At 30.7% G+C, this 13,720-nt stretch overlaps 1 protein-coding gene across 2 annotated transcripts in view; it reads right to left on the bottom strand.

Annotated features, from left to right (window-relative positions):
• LOC125072290 overlaps positions 1-13,720 on the bottom strand; it is a 35,045-nt gene that overhangs the window by 14,662 nt on the left and 6,663 nt on the right. Inside the window, exon 1 of one of the 2 annotated variants that reach the window (XM_047682858.1) lies at positions 6,921-7,039. The exons of the other annotated variant lie outside the window; for it this stretch is intronic. The gene's annotated coding sequence lies outside the window, so the exon portion shown is untranslated. Of the gene's footprint in view, positions 1-6,920; positions 7,040-13,720 lie in introns of those variants that run through there. 2 annotated transcript variants of the gene reach the window in all.

Raw genomic sequence — 13,720 nt, 5'->3', positions numbered from 1 at the left:
ACTTTTGTATATTTTTTTATCTATATTGACGATGAATGTGATTGTATCTGTTAACTACGAAGTAAATAGTATACAAGGTCTTTAGTTAAGTTTTTTTTTATTTTATCTAGTATCTACAATCTGTATAAAAATAACTACTGATTATATTGACAGATTTTTTCCATAGTCAGTCAGTCAGTCAGACTGTCAAGATTAGTTAAGTCATTATACGTTCAAGATAGACGTTATAGACATATGAAAATATTGTTTTCTAATACAAACTAAAAAAATACTCTAACGATATACATTTGTGTTGCAAATTATAAATATCAATAAAATGAAATTCACGATTGTCACGTCAATAGTCTAAATAAATTTAAAACGAGTGAAACTACGAAGCGCAGCTACTTATAAATAAATAATATTATATACTAAAACCAAAACTATATATAATAGGTTTTATGTATAAACGAATAGTTTATTAGTTTGTTCAGATATTAGTTACAAAAAGTAGCCTCGTGTATTTTTATAGTTATGTATTAAATCAAACCGATAGTCAAAACTAATTACAGAATAGGAATAAATAATTTCTCACGTTTTGCAATATATTTGAATTCATCTGAACAGCCTTAAAAAAAATAATTATTAACATGAAAAATTAACTTAGTCACAAAACTTTGTCATATATTGTTAAGTAAGTATTTACCTGTTCAGAAAATAAGATACCCTGACCCGAGAAGAACAGGCGAAAGAAACTCACCGGTACACGAGATACGAGACATTAAGATGAAATTTTCGTATTTTAAACTAACGGCCTGTAAATGTCTCACTCTTGAGCTAAAGTCTACCCTCTTATTTTGTGAAGGTTAGCTAGACAATTAAAAATTACAATAATGTACTATAAATTTGATGGGATAGCAAATCTATTTAATTTCAACCATAAATAATAATTTGTTGCATTCAGGAATTACACGTGTGTGAGTTTTGTGCGTATGTGTGAAAAAAGAACTACGTAATTTCATCTCATTGGTCAAATGCTACGCTCACGTATGAACTTCCTAGAAACAAACATTGATACCGTATATTGTTTAATGCACCATTACCCTAGCGCCGTGTAGGGCACGCGTCGGTGGCATATGTTTGATAAACCGACTTGAAAAAAACGCAGCGGTCCCGCACGTGGCGATAGTTAACTTATTCTGGCTCGTGTAGGCGTAGTATGAACTTCCGATTATGTATTTAATAATTGGATTATGTTGTTTTATTTTGTAACGTTTTATTACTCGTTACTTTCTAGATTAGACGTTTTTATTTGTCGTTCCGTTTCATTATATTGAAACTGGCTATCAATATTTAATTTTCGCAATTGTTAACTGATGTGTTGATTAGTAATATAAAAACAAATATTATACATTATATTATAAATGTACAGGTATGTTTGTCTGTATGGTTGTTTTTACGATTAAGTCATTGAACCTATCGTAATTGAATTTGACGAGAGGTAACCCGGTCTCCGGGGGATGAGTTCAGATATACATACATATACATATATTTCGAATTTCGTGTTCTGGGAACAAAAAGATGTGCAGTCGCGAGGCACAGCTAGTAATCAATAGATTTTTTTACAAGCAACGAAAGCAACCGGAGCCGACCAACGAGTTTGTTTACAAAACAAGACAACCTTGTAGAAGATTTAATTATTTGTAATTGATTATCTTTAAGGTACGATTAAAATATCACCTTGTGTGTTGTGTGTATTTTGTAGGCGATGTGCAAATTATATGCTTAAAAGTTAAGTTAAATGAATTTCATTCGTTGTTTAATAGAATAAGTTTCATTTACAATGATTTATTAAGAGGCAACAGATAGCATAAAACACAGTACTGATAATTGTATTATAAAAATATTTAATAAGCCATCACATACATTATATTGCCAAACAGGTATACATATATAGTATTGTTGTTTTCCGGTTTGAAGGATGATTGAGTCAGTGAACTAGGGAGGGAGTAAGGGATACATCTTATTTGCAATGGTAGGTGATGTAAGGTATGGTTAATATTACTAACAGCTGAATTGTCTATGGGCGATAATGACTACTTAAGATCAGTTTGCCTATTTGTACGTCTGCCTACCTATTCTATAAAATGATAAAAAAAAATATATGACATATTAAATAACGTTCAAAGTAAAATTACCGCAAAGCGCTATCAAAAACATCTCTAAAACATTCCACTAACAATTATTCTATTAAAGACTAGAAGTACGTGGAGGAAACCTTGGCTTTCAATTAAAGGTTTGACATTTAGCCCGCAGCTGCGAATTGTGTAATGAACAATTTATTCTTCAGCAGATGTCTAGCCGTGTATGGAGTTCCCGGCTTCCCGCGCAATCGTTTGACATTTTCATTTTTTTTTCTATAAGGCTAAGACCGTTTCTGTCAGTTACAGGTGAAGGCAAGTTGAAGTTGTTTTCTTGCGTGTCTCGTTACCATCGAGTATTTTGTTCTCTAGTTAAATTAATCTAGGACTACAGTAAAATTTTAAATGTATGTATATATATACTTTATTTAAATAACTTTTGTAATGTCATGTTACAAAAATGTCGTGTTAATGTTATGGAGAACTGCTATCAGCGTAATATATAGATAGATACATATCGTATTATTAATATGTTTAATTATTAGCATACTTTTGCTATATATAACATATCGATTATTAACTATTAAAACCTCATTTTGTAAGACGATTTATTCTAGGTTTCAAACACCAATATGTGTGTGTCAATAGTGTGCATGAGACGATAACATAAGAGTAAAGGCAGCTTAAAAATACAAATTAGATTATATTTGTAATAATTAAACGGTTATTTGACGTGGAAGGAAGGATACTTAGTTAATACAGACAATCGCAATGGAATACCAACTGTTTTATTATGTAAGTAAGGTGATGATATCATTATGTTTGATATGAATTTGGATTGTTTTAAAAAATGTATCGATAACATGTATGTGTGTGTGTCTCAGTTTACCGCAAGAATGCTCTTTGTCTCTCAATATGGGGAGTTAATCACTTTGATGGTATTTGCACGTGCGTTTATATTAATGGGTAATGCTTTAACTATTTTAATGCTCGCTAATAGGACTTACGCTGTATTGTGACCAACGCTTAATCAATAATTAGATGGTTTTCTTACTATGGGATTTATTACGACTGAATTATTGTTTGATATTTCGATTTGTTTAATGTGTGTAACATAATACCGTAAGGGGGTAAAATATTGGTCCCATAATGCCCCGGTAAAGACTGATTGGGAAGAGCTGGTTTTAGAAGAAGTGAGTCCATTTGCTTAATGGGGCAAAAGTGTAAATAAAAAAGGGGCTGAATTTAGTGACTTCTATAGAAATTTAGTAGTCTTGCTTTTCGAAGAAATAGCACTTTGTATATATATACACGAGAAAAACAATAAATCTGTATTTTTTTAAGCAGTCGGATAAAAAATGTTTAAAATTTCAAGTACTCTTATCTATGTGTCCGATAACAAGTTTTAAAAAAAGGTTAACAAATAAACTTGAGATCCAGTTAAAATATTTCAACAACAAACTTTTGAAGGTGGAATATACAATCTTCAAGTTCTACCTATTAAAATAAATCGAATCGAAAATTATCGACAACATTTGTTGGACATCACTTAAATAAAGAAAGTGTATACTGAGAACAGTGATAGCTCTACCGGATTTAGCACAATCGATCAAGTAGCGTACATTACGTAACGTGACGTGACCATCAACATGTAACGCAACTAATATACATGCGCCTGGTTCGTCGCGATCTTAGCGAATCTAGGGACAATCGCAGAAGTGAATCGAATTTTGCTTCAGAAACGATACACTTAATTCGATTCACTGTAATTGACGTTTATTTGTTTGTTTATGGTTTTTTTATGGTTTGATATGGTAAGCTGAATGGAAGTGGGATATTATAACCGAAGATCATCCGAAGAATGAAGAATCAAACCGAAGGTTCATACAAGATGTTATTTTTTATTTATTACATTAATTTATATCTTATTTCTTTCCATTTTTAATATATTTTATTATTTTTTTTTCAAAATTGTAGCATTAGTATGATACAAAATATAGCACTAGTTCGGAAAATTAAATGTAAGAGTCGAGGAGAAGAGTTGTACTCACTTCCCGTGCTCTAGATTTCCGAACAAGTTTCAAGTCATGAATTGTATGAGTATCCGGTAGAGAAGTGATAATTGTGGGAATAGTGTATATCACATATTATGTTTCAATCTAATACATTATGGAATGCATGTGTACCTAATACCTATGTTACAATATTGATCGTAGCCTTTTTTTATCTATTCCAAAGATAATAAAACACAAAAAATTAGCGAAGGTTCTGGATTCATGGCAAGAATCACAAAGATTTAATATGTTTGATTTGTGTCAACAATTCATCCTGAGCTGGACATTGTTGTACAGCCTTCATGTTTTGGATAGAAATCCTCCTACATTTTTATCCATCCAGCTTGCATTGGAAAAGCTTATCCTCGATAAAGGAGGACTAAGCCTAGTAAGGGAATACATACAGTTTTGGTTTTATTTTTTTTACTTCATCTATTTCGAAAGGTTTATAAAATTTTAAATCTATATCAGTAGACGTATCGTTACTCAAATTCATTTCACATATCAGATCAATTTCTAATCTAATCTCAAACAAAAATAAGAACATTTGAAGATCGATGAATTGTACGCATTGTTTGTATTCTACTTAATTCAAGGTTACAGTCATAGACAAGCTAGATTATATCAGCTATTTAATTTTAAACCACCGAATCCTGGTCGTTCTCACATTCGCCATCTTTAAAACTGTCCATCATTTTTTTTCTATGCAATAAATTTTATAATTATAATTTATCGAAAAAACAATATTCAAAATGTGTTATATACTACTACAAGATCGTTTCTAGATCAGATGAAATTGAAGAAGCTATCCAAGTTTAAAATGACTGTTTTATTTAATGTCAATTACTTATTATTTTAAAAATACGAATTAATTATACTCGACACACAAACAATTCACTAATTTGATTCAATTGTCATTAGTTTTCGTTTAATAAATGAACTGTCAAATAGCTGCCAAAATATTTTACTTTGTCATTTATTAAAAATATTGCACTATGAATATTCAATGAATTTAGTAACTCTTCACATAGCAGAGCTGTGTACGTGTGTACACACTGATCAAGATAAATGTTTGGAATGTGAAATAAATGCCGTAGAGATCACCTGCCGGTCTAGCTCTGTATTAGAATACTAATACTTAAGCTTAGAATATTAAATCCAGGGTTGCCAACATGAAAGTTTTATACTTTCAATAAGAAGGAAAATACCTCTTTTAAAATATAAGACTTGTTTCCACGATTTATTTAGTATTTTTATTATTTAATTAATAATATATTATGTTTATATCAGAGAAACACGTTCTTACTCATTTTTGATTTTGATATATAACCAGCAACCAATGTAAACATCGATATACGTGTACTACGCACTATATTATGTGTGAGTAAAGAATGATCTTAAAATATAGATTTTTTTTAATTGTATATGATGTACAAGGACTCAATTTAGAAATCTAAAATTTAGTAAAATAAATGATATTTTTGTAGTCAAGTATTGTAGTTAAAAATAGACAAATATGTATATTATAAGCTTACCTACCTCTTGTGTTTTTGTTTTGATGAGCTTAACGCTTACTGCGATTAGTCATATTATTACATATTATATTATATCCTATACAAGTAAATACATATCGCATAACAGCTATTATCCTCTCAGGACATTATGTGATTCATAAGCTATTCATAAATATTTATCTGGCAATGTCATTGCAAGGAACGTGTCATATTTCTAATGGCATTACGTTGTAATACACAAAATACAAGAAAACATCTTGATTTATTCTACGTCCAAGAAGCAATTGTACGGAATAAATATGGGATTTACTTAGAAATCATTTACGTATTCCTCACTATTTAAGTTTAGTAGTAGGTACATGAGCCGGTGTGACAGACAGCCATTTTAGAATTCCGATGAATCGGTTTGAATTCCGAACACGTATCATCGATGGCACGGAGGCGCTGGTGGTTAGGGATGGGGAAGTCTCATATATAATCGAATCGTTATCGAGAATGGCGTTCGATTTTTAAAAATAAATTGACGGATTTAGTAGTATTGTTTCAATCGATTCAAATATTCAATATTTATGTTGAGCAGACAATTTGAATGTATGTCTTCCATATAAGATGATTTTTTTTTTGTATAAATATATTAAAATTTATTTACACAAAAACAAAATACATTGATATTAAATTTCACTGTTTATAGGTTTTATCTTGTAAGAAGTGAAAAGTTAATCCTGCAGATTTTTTCCATAGGGAATTTTCTACAATTCTATAACCTATTTAAGACTTTACATGACTGATAATATAAGCAGGAGTGGCACCGCAGGGTGCTTTTAATCACTATAACTCTTAACTCGCAGTCTCGATTGAACTTGCTCAGTCTGTACTCGAACGGTTTTTAATAGAAAAGTATATTTTAGATTAATGTGAAGTTTAATTACAGAAGTCATAAATTTTTCATACCAAACATCATAATACGTTAAGTGCAATAAACAATGCATAAATAAGCAGTTAATATTTTGGACAACCTTTGCCATTTATGTAAGGTAAAAAAAAAAAAACGGTGTATAAGTGTATAAAAAGTATCTATTAATTATGCAACATGCGATTCAGTAACGGTTACGACTCGTGCTGACTCCCGTGTACGATATTGTCTATGATATATCGGGGTCACCGATGTTACCTATAGACAAGCGATCGTGTCGCACGAAGCCTTAATTACATTAATCAATTAAAGTACTCACAATGTTATCCAAGTTCGGACTGGTTCATTTTACGATCACAGAATAGGCACTAAAATATTTTTTCTTGCGCACTTTATAGTTGCGTGTTATAATTGAAGCACCGTCAATCTCTGCGTTAATCCGTGCCAGTATTGTAAATGACGACTAAACTCCTGCCATCTCACTCACACTATTCGCATCTCTGTCGCAACAGTACGGTTAGCAAAAAAAAGATCGCGAGCATCATTGCGTCGGATTGAATTTACATTTCAATTAAATTTGTTATTGTTTAGCAAATAGGTATAATTGGTACATTGTTTTTATCTGTTGTTATGTTTTCATAGTTTGTTATTGTTTTTTGTTGTTATTTTGATATTGAATCAAAGAAATTGTTAACATATGAGACCTATGAGAAATTACTCATAATATTAAAAATACTTTAAAAATGAGAAAATATTAAAACATATTTATTCGCACGCCTAATTTAACAACTGATCTAAAGTTATTCACTTCGGTATAATTTGAATGGCGAGTTTGAACGGACATAAAATATGTAGAAAATGTTTTTGCTGTCCATAGTGACATTAGTACTTTCCGACACTTATAAATTATTTATTTTAAAAATCATATAATTTAAATAGAGCCTGCTATATAGTTTTCGATTGCTCTAAACTATACGCTTTATGCCTGCTACGATTTTAAATGTTAATACCTTACTAGTAATTCATGTACAGTTTTTCGGATGCGATTAGCAATGAACATATTTTAATAGACGATACAATTGCGATTATTTTTTTACATAATAAGCAGATGGGCGAAGGACGACATCTCTTCGGATCTTGTAGTAATATTGGCAAGCGTTATGAGTATATATATAACCTTGTTCAATTTGAGCAATAAATTATTGTAAATGTATTTTATGCGTCGTAATGAATTATATTTATTTTTTCCTTAATTTTAATGACGATCACATAATAAAATAGACACAGACACACAAATTAAAACATATGTAAATAAAGTAACGGCTTATAAAATAATGAGATGGTATGGGGCTCCCATCACGCTGTCCCAATGTGTATGTAAAAGAAATTCAATCACACATACGGGTTTTCTTACGATGGTTGTGCTTACCGCAAAGCACGTGATAAATTTTAAACACAAGTGGTAGTTGCTCAAGTATCAACCTGCAATCATGATTAAAATTTACTTGTTATAATTATATATTGTACAACAATTTGGTATTAATTACGTTTTGTTTACAATAATTCACACTTGGTTGAGAATCGTAAATCATTGCTTTCACACGGAATTCAATTGACTGATATTTCCTGCACTTAACTATCACTTGCGACAAATCGATGACACCTTGTGATCAAAACATCATTATTTACATATTAGTGCAACACTGGTTTCACTCGGGTGGATTAGTATCGTTATGTAAACAAAAAATATGTTTATATTGATGACTTTCGTGGTTATATAATAATATTACCATATACACTGGCTGTTCTCGAAGCTTCACATGCGTTTGAATTATTCTCATGATATTTGTCATTGTAGAATTTTTACATTTATGTATTCCTTTTTAAATTATTGGACTGCAACGCAAAAGTACGATCCCAAGGCACACACTTCTGGTTTTCGTAATGTTCGTAATATTAAATTGTTTTTTTTTTTTTTTACTGGCTTTTCAGTGAAACAACACAACGACAGTAGCCCTGCATGTCTGAGAGTTCTCTCATTAATAATATTGTTTCTCTCTTTAGATATGTCCAAATGAAAGTTCAAAATCTAAGGATTTGGATTCAATTTTTATTTTTACTTTTTAGGGGTGAATTGAAAAAAGTCTTAATCTATCCTTAGGGTTTATGCTTCGTCCGTACCCCATGTAATTTTAATCGGTTCCGTGGTATACTCCGATCATTGCAAGTAATTTGTTGCACAATTACTGTAGTCAACGACATATCTCGGCTTAAAACTTTATTTTTTTGTAGATTTATGGAGGATATTAAGAAAATATTGTAAAACTTTAAGTCGATATTCAATATCATCAGTCTCTCTCTCTCTGGTCTTTAGCATTCATTGTCAACATATTCAAAATTAGTTATTTCATGTAATATATAATAAAATTACCCATGTCAAAAGTGAATGAGAAAATGTTAATAAGTTCTTGAGCCGGGATGTCTCAATGCAACTGACTGTGGAATTAAACCGGGACAGGCAAAGTTTTCAAGTGCTTTATTTATGTTCATAATTCATCTCCTCGTGAGAAAATCTACACAAAACTCGTATGAAATTTGCCACATTAACCTGCTTTAGAGCAGGGTGGTGGAATAAACGGAGAAGTCTTTGCTAAGGAGTTGGTCATTTATATTCACTTTAGTTTTTTATAGATGCGTAGATATTTAACATTATAAAAATATTAATTTTGTACATACATTAACATAATAAAGACGAACGTAAAATATGTTTTAAAATAGCATCGTCGAATATTTTACATTTGAAAGGAATAACATTACCCAAAAATAACAATGGGTATATTTTTTGTGTGGGAACGTCTAACTAACAATTATATTATATAAAATAACAAAATCTATCTACTTCGTCTCTCAAGACATCGTCATATCAATTTTGATATCCACTTCGATTTATTGCAAAGGTTAGTTTTACAGGATGCAGTTTAAAAGGAAGATGTGAATGAAAATCGTGGCGTGTTATACATTTTATTACCTAATACAATTTCCTTGTACACACGTTACGGCGTTATACATAAATAACATTTGAAAATAAGAAGTCGAGCGTTGACTTCAAATATGATGTTTAAAATAATTATAATTAATTTTACAGAAATACAACTATATGGTAATTTGTTTGTAAAATATTTTTCTGTTAAGCATTTTTCAGTAGAAGCCTGGAGTTTAGGAGTTGGTAGTGTACGTTGGACAACACGTAAAGCCGGCCTTGCCTGATCTTTTTCCGGTCGTGACAGATTTCCCGTCTCGTTGGAATATGAGAGTTCACTTAGTGTACATGTTACTGTAAAAGGTCGAACTACGGTAAATCTTAAGATTTGTAAAACCTAAGATTTACCGATTATGAATGGTAAATGTCCATAAAACTTTGGGATTCGAACTTTTACCCTCATTCACTTGGTAAATCTTAGGATTTACATGTTAGGTTAGGTTAGGTTAGGTTGGAATGGTAAAACTATGAAAAAGTCGTCCCTTTATAATAAATACTTACATTTATCAAAGATTTACCTTAGTTCGAGCTTTTACAGTAACATACACACACTTGACCATTATAATATGTTTTGCGCCGTTTGCTAATCTCTCTTAAGAAAAACCACCGTGGTGGAGCACGGCATCGCTATAGTTTCAGAAGGTCGTCTGTAAACGAACAATCTCATACGTTAGAGTGTGTGGACCAGAGTTACTGCAGGTCCAAGGAACTGTACTTACTGATTACAAGGTGTAATCTTAGTTCTCTTGGTAGTTACAAATTATATTATAAATGAAAATATATCTTAAAGTTCTATTCTGTATAAAATAGACATCACAAGTTTGACAATCATTTTGTGTATTTGAATATGTCTCTTTGTTGTCCAGATTTCGTTAGATTGAATTTATTGTAATTTTTAACCTAGTTACCGTATGTAAATTGTCCATCTGTATCAGAATAGATAGTGAAACTATTGTTAGTTGATTGTATGACATCCGGTTAATTTACTACATGTAATGTTAGGTTTTATTTACAACTGTTGTTGCTTTATTAATATGTACTAGCTATAGTCGTTCTTACACATTGAAATAAAACTAGTTTTTAACGGATTTAATCGCGTATATTAATTATTTTAACATTCCGACGTTTCGAGCACTTTGCAGTGTTCGTGGTCACGGGCAGTCTGCCCGTGTGCAAAGATTAAATCCGTTAAAAACTAGTTTTATTTCAATATAGCCGTTCTTATTTGAGTTCGTTTTAGTTTGATGGATATAAAATAAAATTATACAAACAAATATTATAATAACGGTAAAAAAAGGTTTGTTTTTTTTTTTAAATTAAGAATGAATTTTTGTTATTATTATTACTCGATAAATGACAGTCGAATAAACTTTTATCTGTATTTTACAAGACGATTAGCATGTTATAGTGAATTTAATAGAACAAAGGAAATATTGACCTTCTTTTGAAATAAGTATGAATTACAATTTATAGTAACGATGACTCAAAAACCTAAAAGAATAATTTATGTACGATAATAACTTCCGAATACAAAAAAAAAGTTTAAAAGTAGAACGTCGTAAAAGTGAATGAGTCACTCGTTCATTCATGAGGTAGATCAAGTCACGGGGAATGTCGGATTTGTTCCGAGAAGTCAGATCTTACGGACTTTAAATTCGCGAATGAGTCACGCCTCATAGTTGCGTTGACCTTTGAGGTTTTATAAAATAGTCATAGTTGATGATAATATTTCATAAAACAGAGAAGAATTATTTTTTTATTATGCTAATATACAGCTGATAATTTAAAAAAAAAGCATCATCTAGTTTGTTTACGCCATAATAATGCACCAAACGGAATTTTTAGTTTTTTTATTTCCTCGATTTATATATAAATAAATGTATCAGTCTTGACACAGAGAAACTAAAAAAACGTAGTTTAATTATTAAGAAATAACATACTTTAATCCATTCACATTAAAGGTATCGATCGAACACATTTATTATTTGTCAAGTGAACCAAGCTCATTGAACGATTTAATCTCGATCATATCCGCAATAAAAATGAGACTTAAATGAATGATTAATACAAATTGAATGAACCAAGTTCAATGTCATGGGATTGTTATGTACGGAATAGCCAGTTATGCGTGAAATGTTTAGTAAATTATTGAATATGCAAAAGCCATTACATTTCTTTATTTCGAAAATGTACCATGTGATTAAAAGTATTATATGTCCTTAATATTATTTAATTTATTAATATATTGCTTTGGAAACAGCAAGTAAGTAAACTGTTAGATTTAGATATTAGTGCGTTTAAACATAAAAAATAAACGCATTATACAGCGCAGTACATATACATAAATGATTATTTGGATACTAAGGTAACTTACAATGACTAACTTGCCAAGTTATGTAATAATGTATAATCACAAGAAACCTAACAAAATCCAGAATCAAGACAAGTTATACGTGTGTAGAGTACTTACTAAGGTTTCCTAGTTACATATTATATGACAAGTCTAGACTTTCATTCGAAAGCATAACAGGAAACAGCATAGCTAGAGGACCGATCTCACCTGTGCGACAGCGAAGCGGGCGACAATCGATAAATGCGTTCAATTCGATTCGAAGTAATTTTTATCTATTTTCTGTCAAACTTCAATTTAAGCCTTAATGACCCTCTTGGTTGGACCAACTAACGTCATTCCCAATTCAGTTAATAGGAATGTGGTAATTCCCCGAGAAAAGACATTGATATTTATTTATTTATTGTGTTAGTTTATACATCTTTTGTGGTAAAGATGTTTTAATGACAATAAATTGAAAATTGGTAACAAATAATTGTTAATGTGTTAAAACTAAAAGCCATGGACTATTTTGATCGACTTCATCATTAGGCCGTAATAATTCCATATTAACACTGATGATGTGAGGAAAACCGCAAGTGTGTCAGTAACGCGATTAAAAACCATATATTTTCCGCTTAACTTTGATTTTACCTAATTATGTGCACATTGTTGTTATAACCGCCATAAACTAAGACAAATATAAAGCCATAATAAATTTATCATTTTATATGTATTTTCTCCTCTTATATGTATCCTTAGTGCACGCCACATGGACATATAATGTATTCCAACCTTAACAGGGATAAAGTCAAATAAATAACATTTCACAGCAAATTGACGCGATATGATTGGTCAAGAGCTTGATTACAATGGATTGGCGAAAAAATTGCGTTTTGAACGTCGACGAAACATATCGGAATTTTGGAAGTAAAAATAATATAGCTGAATTATTAGCAAATCGCATGAAATTCGTAAATCTAAGGTTTATTTATCTTTTTACCTTCTTTCTACTTCCTTTGGAATAGGCTGTAAATAAATTTATATTTAATTTTGTGTAATGTTCTCGTAATGTCTTGGGTTCCTGTTTGAATTATGTGTGAGGCAGTGAAACTGCAGGCACAACGGACGTGACACCCTTAAAAATATCTTTGATGCATTGTTATCTTGCGATTTTGACGGCTGTTACCCTTAATAACAATTTCATTAAGGTGTACCGCAGGGAAGGATTCTTTATTTTTTTATAAAAAAAAAAGGAATTTATACCAAATTATATTACACTAATATATTTTTTTTAATTTTTTTTTCATGATTACACTATTCAGTAATTAACATATATTTTAATATTTTTATAATGATGAAATTGTCACAATGGTCACAGTAACAGGGGATTGTATGTAGATGCGTCATATGTAAATTAGAAAATACTTCATACTACACACTAGTGTATACCGGTTGTGATATACTGACATAATTGATGATTTAATTATATGAAACGATAATACGGGAAGTTTGCTTATCTGTTTCGTTATTTAAAAAAAAAATGCAACTTGCTATACTTATGTGTATATTTACGTCAAATCTAGAAAAGTTGCAAGGTGAAAAACATGATTTTATCATTTATGTGTCTAGATTGACCGTCAAAGGGTATAAGGGGAACGCCTCGATATAACTAGCCAACACTCGGTGACTAAGTACTCACGCACTAGTAAAGTGACAAAGTATGAATGGGATAAAATTCTTTATTGTT

This window comes from Vanessa atalanta, chromosome 21, assembly GCF_905147765.1.
Source record: "Vanessa atalanta chromosome 21, ilVanAtal1.2, whole genome shotgun sequence".
Lineage (NCBI taxonomy): Eukaryota > Metazoa > Arthropoda > Insecta > Lepidoptera > Nymphalidae > Vanessa > Vanessa atalanta.
The sequence above is the reverse complement of the archived record's forward strand: the minus strand, read 5'-3'. Positions and strand labels throughout refer to the sequence as shown.